Below are 18,136 nucleotides of genomic sequence, written 5' to 3' on the forward strand. Positions count from 1 at the left end.
GCTCTTTTTTTTTTATCAACGATAGGAGACTCGAATCCGCAACTTCTTAATTGAGTATTAAAAAACTATGCCATTTAAACTATAACTCATTGGTTTATAATCGTTCTTTTGATAATGTAACATTATACGATTAAATTCATGTATAACACTCGTACTACATCAAAATTAAATTCTTACTTTTATTCCTTACTAAGTCACCAAACAAAATTCCCTACTAAGTACACTACAAATATCCTAAACACATTTTTGTGGTAATGTTTCTTCTTTCGCTCCTCCTATGCTGATGCTGTTGCTTCTGTTTTGTTTTTGTTGTTTACTCCGGTAATTTTGTAATTTTTTTCCTTTTCTTCTTTACTTAAAGCGGTTTCTCGCCTTTTTTTTTTATATTTTTTGTATTATCTATTTTTTATTTTTTATTCCTCATTTGTTTCTTATTTTTTATTTCTCAATTTTTGAGTATTATTTTGTTCCCGACGTTTGAGGTGAGTCCTATTTGTGGCTCTAACGTTTAAATAGTCTTATTTGTATCCATAACGTTTATAAAAGTGATTCAATATTATTCTACTATCAATTATACTAACAAATCATATTATATTTTTCAATTATTCTGATGTATTCATTCTCAATTAGGTCTCACTTGGATGTGTTCGATTTTAATATTATACCTACTATTTGTGTTTAGATTCAATTGTCTCTGAAAAAGTGAATTATGTAAATATTGTAGGAATTAGTTTCAACTTTGATGAGCTATTTTTCGGAGTGAATCATCAATTCTATACCAGACATTTATATTCTAACTTCAAGAAGAGATTTTTAAAACTCAAACTAAAGCGTTCATGATGTGTAATTGAACGTAAGATAATATTGAATCACTTTTACAAACTTTAGGGATACAAATAGGACGATTTAAACGTTAGGGACACAAATAGAATTTATCCCAAAAGTTAAAGACAAAAATGATACTTTACTCTCAATTTTTTTTTCTTCATATCTCCAACCAAGTGAAAAAAATGCGCCATACATATTCTTTTTCGCTCGTTGTTATGTGTCTTTTGGGATTTTTTTTAAATAAATAAAAAAATATTATTTTTAAAAAATNCTAATCGAAATTTTTTTTCTAGAATTCTTACCAATATAAAAATAAAGGGATATGTGGTCATTGGTCAATTATTTAGTTAGGAAAACTTGTTTTTATCACTCTTACAAAATATTTAACGTATTTTTTAAGATGAAAATTCAGGTGGAATCAACTTTATATGAAGTTTATAGTTGAGAGCTGTTAAATGATTTGAATGATTTGATTAAATTTTCATCTAACAGTTCTCAGTTATCAACGTTGACTGCACCTGAATTTCTACCATATTTTAAAGATAAATAATGCTATATATTCAAGTTTTTTTTATTAATCAAGTCCAATTAAATTAATCTAATATATATTAACAAAAATCAGTTATAAATAGTATTAGTTCAAGTCTTATTATTTTTTTTTGCCAAAATTAATTTCATTTTATTGCTAAAAGAAAATGAGCTTTACACCTATTGCACATTAAAATAGAAAGTGGGGTATCTCAAATAACCTGATATGTGAAGTAAAATAGCAAATGTCTTAAGAGAAATGATGAGTAAAATTAAAAAGAGGGGATTATGGTGTTCGTGTTAGGAATAAATAGTATGACTACAATCTAATTAATTATGTGTCAAATAATTTGTTATTATTATTATATTAAAATGTTAATATCATAAGGTCTTTGATTAAATTTAGGAATTTATTATTGTGATAGTGATCATAATATTGAAAGATAAATCTTTTATAATTTAATCTAAATTGTTCTTGGTCATAAGATTATTAAAAAAGACATAATATATATATATATATATATGATAGTTTTCATTGGATGAAGATTAATATATCTCATTTATTAAATTATATATATAGATGGTACATATAGAGATATGACCATTGAACTGACTCACTTTGAGAATTCTTAATGGTTATAATTACCGCATATTTGTTAATAGGATATTCTCAAAATGAACATAGTAATAGAGTTTCCTTTGACCTGCGACTGTCATAGTAATTAACAATGTATTTATTATCCTTTGATTCCGGATACCTAATACCCTAAGGTGCTAGTTGGATGGATATTGGGTATGATTTAAATACTTGTAGAATTAATGATTAGTCAATAAAGAATCTGTCAATTCTCGGTAAAGAGTTTGAGCTCTATGATTATAATGACTGAGATGAATAAAACCTTGGCTAAGAGAATTGAATGAATGAAGAAATGAGTTTCTTAGGTCATTCACAATTCATTATAATAATGGTAACAAGTTAGAGTTTGACAATTAAACCATACTTTAAGGGTTAACCAAGAGCTGAAAAGATGGAAGGAATTATATTTTATTTTTCTCGGATTCTTAGTAAAAATATATTACTTCATACTATCGGCGTTATGGAGTGTTGCTAGACGCCAACCTTGATTAGTAAATTTAGTATGACTAATTTACTACCCGCTTAGTATTGAACCTTTGGAGTCACACACTAATGAGTGTTCTAATCTTTGTTATATAATTATTTAATTATTATTTTGATTTGATCAAATAAATAATTATATTAATTCAAATAAAATATTATTATATTCTTTGCTAGCACCAAGAATATAATAATATGATAATTGAGAATATTAAATGAGATTTGAGAATAATTAGTTATTCTATTTCTAAATTTGAATTCTAAATTTGGATGAGATCCTAATTGATTCTTTTTCAAATTATGTTATGATATGATTTATAAATTTGAAAGATTTAAGTTTAAAATAACAAGATATGATTTACATTTGAATTGAGATTCAAATTTGAAATCAGTAACAAATCTCATACTATATATATGTATGCAAAGAGTAGAGAAAAAAAAAATAGCAACACACAAGTGTTTTATTCCTTTACCTCTCTACACATAAATGTATGTGAATTCAATTCTTGGAGAAGAATTTTATGGATTGCAAAGAGTTGCAAAGAGATTTCTCAATTTAGATCAGATGTCCATTGGTCAAGGAGTTGACAACAAAGGTTGGTCTTGGTGTGGATACGCATAGCGCCTTCGTACCATCAAAGAAGAAAGTGATTTTTACTAGTGTACACAGGTATTTAGATCTGATCTATATATAAATTTTATTTGAATAAAATTTAAGTACAAAATAGATCTTTAGTATTACTTTCTTATCTTCCACTGCGTGTTATGAACACATGATAATCCTTCGGTTCGTTGAACCATTGAAGAGTGCTGCATGAATTCCTCCGCCATTCGTCGTTTGGAAGAGTGAGTCTTCGGATCTCTTTTTAATTGCTCGAAGACAAAGGTATTTCTATCCAACCATGCTTGCCATAATAGGTAATCAAATTTGGTACTCCTTTTGCTAAAATCTAGTTGTTTCTTCAAGATTTTCATAGATTTTGACCACCAATCGCATATTAATATATTTGGATTTCTGGCTATTACGTTGGTTACTGGTGAAATGTTCCACAAGGGCATGGCTTCTGAGCAGAAAACAGCGGCGTGCAAGGGATTCTCTAGCAATTTCAAGCATCTTGGGCATATTTATTGACTTGTGGTAAGCGACTTTTAATTCTGGTGAGTGCTGGTATCCCCTCATGAATAATTTTTCATATGAAAATTTTGATCTTAGACTGGCATTTTAAGTCTCATACTCTATTCCAGAGAACTTTGTTTCCATACTGAGGGTGAAGGCTATCAATTCGTGGATGGAAGAACTGGAACGCTATTTTATATCCTAATTTAACAGTATACTCCCCTGAATTTGTATGAATCCAATAGATTGAATCCTCTTCTTGTTTTATTGGGATTTGGTAGATGATTTGTGTAATCTCAGACTGAATTTGTTGCAAAGAAGCTCAGAATTTCACTCCTTGGCGTCTGTGAAAAGTTGTCTAATCCAAGTGATATTCTCATCTCTAAATCCTGGATCTATTAATCTCAATGGTGGCTAATTACCAAACCATGGGTTTTTCCGAATTCGTATTCCCCCTTCTGCTGTAATATTCTATTTTCTCATTTTTTTTATAATTTTTTTCCCTTCCAATAGGCTCTGACAGGTTCAAGAGGGTCTTGTTCCAGACTTCGCATCTAAGAAAGATGAAAGTCTAAAATATTTGTTTTTAAAAACCTTAAAGAAAAAGGAGTGTTGTTTTGTCAGCAGTCACCGTCCTTGCTTAGCTAGCATTGCTATATTAAAGTCTTTAGGTCTTTAAATTCCAATTATCCACTGGTCTTTTCTTTGCTCATAGTGTCCCAGCTCAGTCGGTGCATTTTCTTTTCATTTTGTCTCTTGACTCCACCAAAACTGCATCATCATGCAGTGAATCTCATCAATCAAACTATTCGACAACCTGAAACAACTTAATATGTACACTGGAATAGCTGTTTCGACTGTCTTAATCAATACTTCCTTGCCTCCTATTGATATGAAAGTCCTTTTTGAATGTGAAAGTTTTTTAGTCACTTTGTCTTTCACAAAGAGAAAGTCTCTTTCCTGTATCTATGCACAATGAACAGAAGCCCATATACTTATCTTGAGTGCCTATATTTGGGACTCCAAGAAAATCAGCAAGATCTTGCTTTACATCATTAAGAGTGTTTTACTGTTCAGCCGAAGTTCCTGGTAAAGGTTATTTAGCATATTTTAATATTTATTATAGGATATTACGTCTTGCTCCTGGTAAAGGTTATTTAGCATATCTTAATATTTATTATAGGATATTACGTCTTTATTATTTCGATTCTTTTAACACCTATAAATAAACATAAAATAAGAAGACACTACATCCAACTCAAAACCTTAAGGTAGTAAGTTAATGAGTCCCTCGTCTTATCAACTCCTCACTTTTCCTTGTTTTCTTTGATGTGGAACTAACTTCAGACACTACTCTTCACACTTGCAACATTAACAATCTCCCCCTCAAGTGTGAGTCTTCATATCAAGCATCAACTCATCTTTAACTCCTACGTAATATCCTATAATAAATATTAAGAAATGCTAAATAATTATAATGAAAGCTAATTGATCCTAATATATTCTAACATCCCTCTCAAACTCAAGTGACAACTTGAGTTTGAAACTTATTTAAAATAACGAAATAAAGAATAAAAACTGTATAAACTGATAGAACGGGTGCAGACGGAACTACTGGAAGAAAGCACGGACGAAACTGCCACAAAAAAATGCAGACGAAACTGTCACAAGAAAATATAAAGAGAATTGCCATAAGGAAACGCAGACAGAACTGCTGCAAAAAAGCGCAGGCGGAATTGCCACAAGGAAGTGCAGACAAAACTACCGCACAGAAATGCAAACGGAACTGCCACAAAGAAAGCACAGTTGGAACTGCTGGAAGCGCATACGAAACTGTTAGAAGGAAACACAGACGAAACTGTCGCAAGAGTGACCAACTGTCGAAAAATGCTAAAAAGATGGCGAACTACTGGAACACTGTTGAAAAATGACAAAGTGCGAAGAGATGACAAACTATTGGAAGGTGATAAAAAACATATAGTTTCTCCATGAGAATAAGTAAGTAGGAAATGAGCTAATCGGCTAGGTGAAAAAGCATAAAAAACATTGACACAAGAGAAGAAAAAAATGGCACAGAAAAAAGTATGAAAAATATAGTGATTTCACCAGAAGAAAAACAACCTATCCTCCTCAAGAAGGATACCATGGATCTGATACCATGTTAGAAAGGGTAAGAAAGAGCAGTAGAGAAAGGATTTGTGTTTATTCAAGTTGTGTATAGAATGGTATTTATAGATGTTAAGAGAATCAAAATAATAAAGACGTAATATCCTATAATAAATATTAAGATATGCTAAATAATTTTCTCGAAAGCTAATTGATGCTAATATATTCTGATACCCAATTTTTTTTTATCATAAACCAGACTTAAATGTGTTATTGTTTAACTTAGATGAACTTAATCCATAAAAAAAATTTAAATGTATAGTATTACTCTTTAAAAACATTCATAGTTAGTTATGTTAATTTATAATATAAATCATTAGTAACAAAAATTGAAAAACTAATAGTTGTAATAATTTGAATTAAAAAGGTATTAAGTGAACGGAAAATGTGAGCGTTAAACTCACATTATTAATTTTGTAGTGAAAAATTAGAGTTAATACTTAAAATGATCCCTAAAATTTAACCTCCAACTAAATTTAGTTCTCTAATTTTCGATGGATCCAAATTGTATCCTAAAACTTTAAGGTATGACTCAAGTTAGTTCTTCCGTCACTGAAAAGATGACATTACACGATTAAACGACGTCCTTTTGATGTTTATACTTAAACGATGTCGTTTTACTCCTCCTCCTCTTTTTCGTTCTCCTCAATGTCCGAACCTCTCACCATCCCCATTACCACCACCCTTAATCATATCTTTCCAACCCACTATTCTCACTACCACTACCACCACCAGTCCACCACTACTCTCCTCCTCCTCACCTCCCTTTCCTGTTTCTTTCTCCTCTTTAATTTGATCAATTGACAATAAGGAAGAAGAAAAGTCTCTTCGGAAATCCCAAGTGAGTCCATATTGAATTAGAGTTCAGAAAAAGTTTAGGGAGCTAACACTTTTATTAAAATTTGTCCAGCACTTGATCAGTAAAATAAAAATGAATAACCCTACAATATTACATATAATCTCATACTATTAAAAACACTATTAATAACTACAAATCACAAAAGTTACTAACTCTCTAACACTTTTCTTGCCTCAATTGTGTCAAAACCCATATGCTTGGATTCCTGTCACAAGTCACAGCAATAAATCATGCAAATTAAAGCAAGCCATTATGTTATTGACCTAGCACAACAATAACAAATGACTAATTAGAAACAAATACAGAGAATTCTCAGACTCAAAATTTCGAAAAAAATTCTCTAAAGTAACAATGCTAATAAAGTGATGTTTTAACCACCTTTAAATTTATAATATTTATTATTTGTGAGTCTCATTATCTTAATTCAAAGATAATTAATAATATATATTTTTAAAATGACATAACTTTAGAAGAACAAACTCAACAAAATCTTTGAAAGCAGAAGGACCTTTGGAAATGGTGTGCTCAGCCCAATCACCAGTGCTAACGTACACATCATGGTAATGAGCCATGTCGACCACTTCTTTGAGAAGTGACTTTGGCATCAAGATGTGAGACCCTCCAGAAAACTTCAACCGGTCAACGTATTCTTCTATTGATAAAATTGGAGTGGAGGAAGAAGAAGAGGAGAGAAATAAAATGATATTATTTAGATGTAAATAGTAAAATGATATTATTTAATCGTATCATGTCATTTTTTTAATGACAGAAATAGACGAAAGAGCTAATTTGAATCACACCTTAAAATTTTAGAGTATAATTTGAGTCAATTGAAAATTAGATTACTAAATTGAGTCAAAATTTAAATTTTAAAGATTATTTTAAATATTAACTCAAAAAATTTTAACCAAATGAGCTAATCATAAACTATGAAGACGTTGGAGTAGTATTTTTGTAAAAGCTCCGTCCCTAAAAAACCAAAAATAAATATAATACATTAATACTACGTACGAGCTTCTGACTTAATGATGGTATACAAAAAATTAATTGAATTGGCAAAGGCTAAGACAGAATTATAGGAGGGTCACAGACATTAAAAAAGCGGAAATATTTGGTAACGAAAGAAAATCAAGCAAAAACAGCCATAACTTGCTTTATTTAGCATTTATTAATTGTTGCGACAATTAATTAATGCTAAATAAGGCAAGTTCTGGCAACTTTTTTTGTCTACCTAGCATTACCCTAAAAAAATTGGTGTTGATGTAATGGATTTGAATTTGGAAGTTGTTACGATGGGTAACCGGAGATTATTGGGTTGGATTCGTTTGGCTGGCCCAATCGTTGGAATGAGGGAGTATCCAAGCGGATTGATGCTCCAAGGCCCCTGTCCGACTTCGGTATTAGAGAATGGGGGGTGGTACCTGCAAAGACACTCCGATGCCAAAGTCAGCAAAGGGAGCAAAACAGGTCTAGAGAGTATTGGGCTTAGTGATACCTGAGAGGTGTCAGTGTATTTATAGTGGCGAACCCATAACCACCGTTAGTGTAGTTCCATTATTCATGGGGAATAACCGTCCCTTTATCTTAGGGAGGTTGAGATATGGCTCCAGGAAGTGGGTAGAGAGATTTTAGGGGCAGTTACTCATTTGAATGGGTGTTTATCTGCCAGCTAATCTTCGTCCCGACTTCTTTAGAGCAAGTCGTGGTAGGAACCGACTTCGTGGGGTGAAGGTCGGTATAGAGCGAGGCTTAATCCTTTGGATTGGGCCTTTTGTTTGGACCTGGGCCTTATCATTGGGCCATGGTATGAACAGTGCCCCTACTCGAGCCCAATTTCTTTTAAGATTTGGGTTCGAGTATTCTACTCGGGGTCGTAGCCGACTTGGGAGGGAACCGTCGTGATTGTTCGGAACCGACGTGATTTTCGTGACTTTTGGTTTTCACAGTTACGTCTAATCAAACGTCGCGTCCGTTAGGGGTTTGCGTAGGTTTTAATTACCTTGGTAACGGTGCGCCCATTAATGACTGCTTTCCGTTTTTACCATTATGCCCCTAACGTGCCTATAAATGCCTTCCATCTCTTTCGTTGTTTTGTTTCTGCGTTTTTCAATTTTTTTTCTCTTCTGTACATGGGGCATTCTTTGTTTGAAGGCTTGCATCTTCCTCTACCTTGTTTCTAGGCAAAGGTTAGTCTTTTTCTCCTCTTCTCTTTTATGAAATGCTTCTGTTTGCATGTCTTTATTCTTTAGATAGAGAGAAGTTGATTCGTAGGCTCTGATTCTGTATTCCCCTTAGAGACCATGTTTTTTATTTTCTTTTCTTTTTCCTTTGTAGGTTTCACTCACCTTTTTAGGAAAAGAAATGTCTTTCGTAGAAATTCTTGCTCAGTGGGTCGATGTCACAGTCTTAGGAGAGAAACCTCTGGTCGACACTGAGTTTATTACTGACCTTCGCACTCGTCACCGGCTCTGCACCTCTGATGAGGATGAGCCAAAGTATGAACTGCTTTCCCCAGGTCCGGAAGACCGGGTTTGCTTCGGGAGGGCTACTGAGACGGCCCCTCATTTCTTCTTTATGTATGAGAGCATGATTATCCGTTTGGGTGTTTTTCTTCCATTTTCTGATTTCGAAATTGCTGTTTTACGTCACTGCCGTGTTGCACCTACCCAGCTTCACCCCAATTCCTGGGGTTTTCTGAAAATCTACCAGTTTATCAGCCATGCTTTAGACTTTCCGACTTCTTTGAGAATTTTCTTTTATCTCTTCCACATGACCAAGCCCTTCAGTGGGCAAAATAACAAGCAACAATGGGTGTCTTTTCGAGCTATACAAGGTCGAAGAGTTTTCACCCTTTTTGATGAATCCTTTCATGACTTCAAAAATTATTTTTTCAAAGTTCAAGGCGTAGAGGGTCACCACCCCTTTTTCTTGGATGAGAATTCTTCCCCTCGCTTTCTCTTGTACTGGTTAGAGGCTTCCCCTTGTGAGAAATATGGTTTGGAGGATCTGGATGAGGTGGAGGCAGCCATTGTAGGGTTCCTCCGAGAAGTATGGGGGAGGGCCCCATATCTGGATACCAAAAAATTTCTCCAAGGGTCGTCGTCTTTTGTCCAGACACAACTAGGTAGCTTTTATCTACTTTGTTTCTGACTTGTTTCTACCGACTTGAAGTTAACCGACTTGTTTTACTAATTGTTTTCTTTTACAGAGATGGTGAGGAAGAATTCCAATGAGTCTTACCAGAGAGTCCAGGAAGCCAAGGCGAGGTCTCGTGCCAGAACCGGTGGTGCCAGGGTAACTAGCTCTCCTCTTCCTCTTCCTCCCCCTTCTTCCCGAAATTTGGGGACTCCTTCTCAACCCATTATTATCCCTGTTTCGGCTTCTTTTCAGCCATCCCCTCCTCCCCGACCTTCTCCTGAGCCAGAGAAGAAGAAGCGCAAGGCTTTAGAATCTGGCTCTTCTTTTGAAGGTGAGGCTAAGGTGGATGCTCCTGCATTTATCCGAAAGTTCATCTATCCCTATACCCGTATAGGTATGGATGATGTTTCTATTCGGAACCACCTCACTATTCTGGCTGAGGAGAGCATCAGGACGGCGGGGATTTGTGCCAAGTTCCTTGATATTTTTTAGAAGACTCCTCTTAGCTCTCTGGGTTCAACCTCTAAGGTTGAAGAGTTGGAGGGAAGGCTTCTCATATATCAGGAACATGAGAAGGAGTTGAAGAAGGAGGTTGCCAAATTGAAGGAGGAGAGGGATGGCCTCCGAGAGAAGGAGAGCAAGTTACAAGCCCTATGTAACATGGAGGAGGGCTTGAGAAAGAAGGCGCAAGAGAGTTATCAGAGTTTATTTGAGGACCTTGTGGCTGTAAGGAGGGACTTGTTGAACTCTCGAATTGCCTATGCCGAGTTGGAGGACTCTATTGCTGAGGGGGCCGAGGAGGCCTAGAGGATTTTTAAGGAGCAGGTCGGAGTTCTTGCTCCCGACCTAGATCTTTCTCCTTTGGATCCTGACAAAGTCGTTATTGATGGTGCCATAGTTTATCCCCCAGCTCCCGAGGTCGTCACCGAGTCAGATTTGAAGACTCGGGGGCAGAGAATCATTGAGTCCCCTCCTCGTCAAAAGGATGTTCCGAGTTCCTCAAGACCTCACGGCGCCTCTTCTCCGACTCCTATGGACACTTCTCTCCCTGGTTCTGATGGCGCTCCGATTCCTCTTCCCGACTCTGGTGGTGATCCGACTACTCTTTAAAAATTTGTTGGCTATATCGGGGCCCGGCCTGTGGGTCCCCTCTTTTTTAAACTCTTTATATTTGTGGTGGTGGTATGTTGACATTTGCCTTGGCCTTTTATGGCCGTAAACAAAAATATTTATAATTGCCCTTTTTTGGATAAGGGTTTTATTTAACAAAAATACCCTTTTTGGTATAAGGGATTCAGCTACCTTTTTGTGTGCATGCTTTCTGATTTTGATTTTTCGAAGTCCCTTTAATCTTTTCTGAAAACCTTTTGCTTGTCTGTCTTTCTAAGCCTTTTTGCTTTAAGGACTTTAGGACAGCCTTTAAGCTTTTTCCTAGGTTTTTCGATCTCTTTTTTGTTATTCTTTATACTCAACTTTGTTTTATTGAGTTCTATAACTTAGGTTATTTTTGCGATGCGTTTTCTTTTCTACTCGGTTTTTCATTTCGACTTATGAGTCGGAATGTCTCCGAGTTTCTCACGATCAACTTTTATAACCTCTTTACACCGACTTGTACCTCGTCGTTTTATCCTGACGACCATCTAGGTCAGTTCATGGGATTTTCACGTTTTGTCGAGCTTAAGTCGGCGCGTTTCGTAGGAAGAAAAATAAATGAGAAGGAATTTATAAGAGATATTGTAAAAGATCTTTATTAATTTGGGAAGGTATTTTGCTGCTACTAAGGGTTTTTAATAATCTTTTCCCCCTTAGCCTCTACTATGATGCCTCATTAAAAACCCTTCTTCAGAAAAAATCCTTTAATGTTTGGGAAAAAATCGTGAAGTTGGGAAAAGAGTACATCAGGGAGTAGAGTTCGTTTTTAACTATAGTACCTTTTCATATTGCAAGCATGCCACGATCTTGGTAACTCGGCGCCGCTTAGGTCGGTCACCTTATAATAACCTTTTCCTAAGACCTCGCTAACTTTGTAGGGTCCTTTCCAATTGGCAGCGAGTTTTCCTTCCCCCGATTTGTTGACTCCTATGTCGTTTCTGATTAAGACCAGATCGCTTAGTGCGAAACTTCTTCGAATGACTTTCTTGTTGTATCTGGTAGCCGTCCTTTGCTTCAGCGCTGCTTCTCTTATCTGGGCTTGTTCTCGAACTTCGGGGAGTAACTCGAGCTCCTCTTTGTGCCCCTGTATGTTTCCGATTTCATCATGGAGAATCACTCTTGGGCTTTGCTCACTGATTTCCACTGGTATCATAGCTTCTACCCCATAGACAAGTCGGAAGGGTGTTTCTCCAGTTGCAAATTGGGGTGTCGTCCGATAAGCCCACAGTACTTAGGGGAGCTCTTCTGTCCATGCTCCTTTTGCATCTTGTAGTCTTTTCTTTAGCCCTGCCAGTATGACTTTGTTGGCTGCCTCGGGTTGTCCATTTGCTTGTGGGTGTTCCACCGAGGTGAACTGGTGTTTGATTTTCAAACTGACCACTAGGCTTCTAAAGGTGGAATCGGTGAACTGGGTTTCATTATCTGTGGTAATGGAGTGAGGTATCACATACCTTGTGATGATATTTTTGTAGAGGAACCTCCGACTTCTCTGGGCGGTGATAGTGGCCAATGGTTCTGCTTCTATCCATTTTGTGAAGTAGTCTATTCCCACAATTAAGTATTTGACTTGTCCTGACACCTGGGGAAAAGGACCTAACAAATCCATTCCCCATTTTGCAAAGGGCCATGGAGAAGTTATACTAATGAGCTCCTCGGGGGGAGCTATGTGGAAATTTGCATGCATCTGGCATGGCTGGCACTTTTTCACAAATTCAGTGGCATCTTTCTGCAAGGTCGGCCAGTAGAATCCAGCTCGGATTACTTTTCTGGCTAGCGACCTGGCTCCGAGATGGTTTCCGCAGATCCCATTGTGGACCTCCTCTAGCACTTCAGTGGTCCTTGAGGTCGGTACGCACTTCAACAATGGCGTTAATATTTCTCTTTTATAAAGGATATTTTTCACCAGAGTGTAATATTGTGCTTCCCTCCGGATTTTCTTGGCCTCTTTTTCCTCTTTGGGGAGGATGTCGAATTTTAGGTATTCGACCAGAGGATTCATCCATCAGAGATTTAGCCCGGATACCTCAAGGACATCTTGTTTGCCCTCTGCTTTTACTACAGAGGGCTCTTGGAGAGTTTCCTGGATCAGGCTTCTATTATTCCCTCCTGGCTTAGTACTCGCTAACTTGGAGAGGGCGTCTGCTCTGCTATTGAGATCCCGAGTTATATGCTTAACTTCGGTTTCGGCAAAGCGCCCGAGGTATTCCAGAGTTTTTTCCAGGTATCTCTTCATGTTTGGGTCTTTGGCCTGATACTCTCTATTTATCTGAGAGGTCACTACCTGAGAGTCACTGTATATCATCACTTTTGTCGCACCAACCTCTTCTGCCAGCTTCAATCCTGCAATCAGGGCTTCATATTCTGCCTGATTATTTGAAGATGGGAATTCAAATTTGAGGGATACCTCTATTTGAGTTCCCCTTTCATCCGCCAGTATTATGCATGCACCGCTTCCTGTTTTATTTGAGGATCCATCTACATAGAGTTCCCATGTAGTTGGCTTTTCCTCTTGGTCTCCTGCGTATTCAGCTATGAAGTCGGTGAGGCATTGAGCTTTGATCGCTGTCTGAGTTTCATACTTCAAATCAAACTCGGAGAGCTCTATTGCCCATTAAACCATTCTTCCCGCAACATCCGTCTTCTGGAGGATTTGCTTCATGGGTTGGTTCGTTCGGACTCTTATTGTATGTGCTTGAAAGTAAGGCCGTAGCCTTCGTGAGGCTATTACTAAGGAGTAGGCAAACTTCTCTAATTTGTGGTACCTTAGCTCGGGGCCTTGTAGAACTTTGCTGATGAAGTAGACTGGATGTTGTCCGACCTCGTCCTCCCTTATCAGGGCTGATGCGACAGCTTTGTCTGCTACGGACAAATAAAGGACGAGATCTTCCCCGACTAGAGGTCGGGTTAGGATTGGTGGTTGACTCAAGAACCTTTTGAACTCCTGGAATGCTTCTTCGCATTCCGGAGTCCATTTGAACTGGCATCCCTTTCTTAATAAAGAAAACAGTGGAAGGGATTTGAGTGCTGATCCTGCCAAGAACCTGGAGAGGGCTGCAAGTCGGCCATTCAATTGCTGAACCTCTCTTAAGCAAGTCAGGCTCTTCATTTCCAGGATAGCTTTACACTTATCGGGATTTGCTTCAATCCCTTTCTGTGTTAGCATAAAACCTAGGAATTTTCCAGCCTCCACCGTGAAGGCACACTTTGCGGGATTTAGCCTCATCCCGTGTAGCCTTATAGTGTCGAAGACTTGCGAGAGGTCTGATAAGAGGTCGACTTCTTCCTTGGTTTTTACTAGCATGTCGTCGACGTAGACTTCCATTAAAGGGCGAACACCTTATTCATCAGCCTTTGGTATGTGGCCCCTGCATTTTTTAATCCAAATGGCATGACCACGTAGCAAAAATTAGCTCTGGGCATGATGAATGATGTTTTCTCCTGGTCTGGCTCATACATCGGGATTTGGTTATATCCCGAGTAGGCATCAATGAACGACAAGTATTGATATCCTGAGCTAGAGTCTACTAGGGTATCAATACTCGGGAGTGGATAAGGGTCTTTGGGACATGCTTTATTCAAGTCGGTGTAGTCAACACACATCCTCCAATTGCCGTTTTGCTTCTTGACTAGAACTACATTTGCTAGCCATGTTGGATATTTAACTTCTCTAATGAAACCGGCTTCTAGGAGTGCCTGAACTTGCTCTTCCACCACTAGGGCTCGTTCCGGGCCAAGCTTGCGCCTTTTCTATTGTACAGGTCGGGATCCCGAATGTACCGAGAGCTTGTGGGACATGAGCTCGGGGTCTATCCCGGGCATGTCGGAAGCCTTCCAGGCGAAGATGTCGGAATTGTCTCTTAGGAGCTTAGTCAACCCTTGCTTCAGGGTCTCCCCTAGGTTGGCTCCTATGCTGGTATTCTTCCCTTCCTCTTCGCCGACTTGTATTTCTTCAGTTTTTCCTCCTGGCTGTGGTCGTAGCTCTTCTTTGGCCCTTGCACCACCGAGCTCTATGGTGTGAACCTCTTTGCCTTTTCCCCTCAGGTTCAGGCTTTCATTGTAACACTTTCTTGCCAACTTCTGGTCTCCCCGCACTGTTGCTATTCCCGCAGGTGTCGAAAATTTTATGCAAAGATGGGGGGTAGACACCACCGCTCCGAGTCGATTCAGGGTAGTTCTGCCGATTAGGGCATTGTATGATGACTCTACGTCGATGACTATAAAGTCTATACTCAGAGTTTTGGATTTTTCCCCCTTTCTGAAGGTAGTGTGGAGGGGTATAAATCCTAGTGGTTTTATTGGCGTATCGCCTAGCCCGTACAAGGTGTCGGGGTAGGCTCTTAATTCCTTTTCATCCAGCCCCAGTTTGTCAAACGCGGGCTTGAAAAGGATATCCGCCGAGCTTCCTTGATCTACTAGGGTTCTGTGGAGATGGGCATTAGCTAGGATCATAGTTATTACCACTGGATCGTCGTGTCCAGGGATTACTCCTTGCCCATCCTCTTTTGTAAATGAGATAGTGGGGAGGTCGGATGATTCATTTCCGACCTGGTATACTCACTTGAGGTGTCTTTTGCGAGCGGACTTGGTGAGTCCCCCTCCCGCGAATCTGCCTGAGATCATATGTATATGTCTCTTCGGAGTCTGCGGTGGTGGGTCTCTTCTATCCGCATCGTCTCGCTTTCTCTTCCCATGATTGTCCGACCTTTCTATGAGATATCTGTCAAGTCGGCCTTCTCTGGCCAGCTTTTCTATCACATTTTTAAGGTCATAACAGTCATTTGTCGAGTGACCATATATTTTATGGTACTCACAGTAGTCGCTGCGACTCCCCCCTTTTTTATTTTTAATGGGCCTGGGAGGTGGCAGCCTTTCAGTATTGCAAATTTCTCTGTATACGTCCACTATAGAAACCTTTAGAGGAGTATAAGAGTGATATTTCCTGGGCCTGTCAGGACCGATGTCTTCTTTCTTCTTGGGCTCCCTTTCTCTCTCTTTTATCGAGGGAAGGTGCCCAGGTCGCCAGCTCGACTCTCTCAGCCTGGCATTTTTCTCCATGTTGATGTACTTTTCAGCTCTTTCTTGTACATCACTCAGGGAGGTGGGGTGCCTTTTTGATATGGACTGTGAGAAGGAACCTTCCCTAAGTCTATTTACTAGCCCCATAATGACTGCCTCGGTGGGCAGGTCTTGAATCTCTAAGCATGCTTTATTGAACCTTTCCATATAATCTCGTAGAGGTTATCCAACCTCCTGCTTTATTCCCAGGAGGCTCGGTGCATGCTTTACTTTATCTTTCTGAATGGAGAACCTCATCAGAAACTTCCTTGAGAGGTCCTCGGAGCTGGTGACCGACCTTGGAGGGAGACTATCGAACCACTTCATCGCTGCTTTTGATAAGGTGGTCGAGAAAGCTTTGCAGCGCGTTGCATCAAAAGCATCAGCCAGATACATCCGACTTTTAAAGTTGCTTAGATGATGCTTTGGATCGGTGGTTCCGTCATAGAGGTCCATATCGGGGCTTTTAAAGTTTTTTGGAACTTTTGCCCTCATTATGTCCTCGCTGAAAGGGTCCTCCCCTCCCGAGGGCGACTCTTCTCGATTTTCACGGGAGTTCCGACCTCTGAGGGAGGATTCTAACTTTAAGAGTTTTTTCTCTAACTCTTTTCGTCGATCCATCTCCTCTCTTAGGTGCCTTTCTATCTCCCTTTGTCGCTCCCGTTCCTGTTCCAGCTATTCCAAGCGACTTTGGTGGACATGGACTAGCCCCATTAGTTCAGTTGCATGGGGTGGTCCATCCTTTTCTGACTCACGCCCCTCCGAGGAATTTGTCTTCGGATTTTTAAATCCGAAGGTTCCTTCCCTGTGTTGGTCGTTGGTTTCCTGGTGAAGGGTCAGGTCTGCGTCGTGGTTTCCGGTATCCAGATTCTCTTGTTCGGAATCTGATGCCACATGACCGTCTTCCTGTGACATGTCCGCCTTTACTGGTTGATCTCTCGGGTCCCCGGCAATGGCGCCAATGTTACGATGGGTAACCGGAGATTATTGGGTTGGATTCGTTTGGCTGGCCCAATCGTTGGAATGAGGGAGTATCCAAGCGGATTGATGCTCTAAGGCCCCCGTCCGACTTCGGTATGAGAGAATGGGGGGTGGTACCTGCAAAGACACTCCGATGCCAAAGTCAGCAAAGGGAGCAAGACAGGTCTAGAGAGTATTGGGCTTAGTGATACCTGAGAGGTGTCAGTGTATTATTTATAGTGGTGAACTCATAACCACCGTTGGTGTAGTTCCGTTATTCATGGGGAATAATCGTCCCTTTATCTTAGGGAGGTTGAGATATGGCTCCAGGAAGTGGGTAGAGAGATTTTAGGGGCAGTTACTCATTTAAATGGGTGTTTATCTGCCAGTTAATCTTCGTCCCGACTTCTTTAGAGCAAGTCGTGGTAGGAACCGACTTCGTGGGGTGAAGGTCGGTATAGAGCGAAACTTAATCCTTTGGATTGGGCCTTTCGTTTGGATCTGAGCTTTATCATTGGGTCAGGGTATGAACAGAAGTATTAGCAATAGCAATAGCATTGTTGCATTAATTTAAACAGAACAACATGCGATGAATACGTATACGTATGTTACCGGTGTGTATAAAATTATACATAAAAGAGTTTAAGATTAGATAAAAGTATATATGTAAAATTCGTAAATATTAAAATACACTTTAGAGATGGTTTTAGATGAACAAAAAAATATAATACTTGTGTGAAATTAAAACATTAAGGACTAAAATAAATTTTTTTTTTAATATTGTAACTCATTCTTCTTAATTTTTGTTTTAGTTAATCATTCCCCCCAAATAATAAAAAGTTTATATCTTGGGTTGACAGCATTATCCAAATCTACAGATATCCAACTCGATCCAATCTAGTTGGAATAATTTAGAGTACGGATAGGATTTGAGTTGAAGAGTTTAAAGCTCCGAATACGGTTAGGGCCAACTTTAAACCGTATTTCCTATTCTATATATTACCACTAGGAACGACAATGGATCTCCATAGGAGCGGGACTCTTCTCCCACCCTTCATACCCATTTTGTAAAATGTCCTCTGTCTTTGTTCCATCCCGCCATTGATCCTCGTTTATTTCTCTCTGCACAAGAGGCAGGTATCTGCGAATATTCATAGATATTAAGTTTTATTTAAAAAAATTAATACAACTATTAAAATTTTTTATACAATTTAAC

The 18,136-nt window shown here is 38.5% G+C and overlaps 1 long non-coding RNA gene across 2 annotated transcripts; it reads left to right on the plus strand.

The window, feature by feature from the left end:
• Window positions 3,240-5,790, plus strand: LOC107634067. Of its 2 annotated transcripts, XR_002358785.1 has the most exons (3): window positions 3,240-3,359; window positions 3,441-3,631; window positions 3,719-5,790. It is a non-coding gene; the product is annotated as an uncharacterized LOC107634067 (long non-coding RNA). The 2 variants fall into 2 exon arrangements; XR_001618759.2 differs by having other exon boundaries at window positions 3,241-3,631.

This window comes from Arachis ipaensis, chromosome B03, assembly GCF_000816755.2.
Source record: "Arachis ipaensis cultivar K30076 chromosome B03, Araip1.1, whole genome shotgun sequence".
In the NCBI taxonomy this organism is placed as follows: Eukaryota; Viridiplantae; Streptophyta; class Magnoliopsida; order Fabales; family Fabaceae; genus Arachis; species Arachis ipaensis.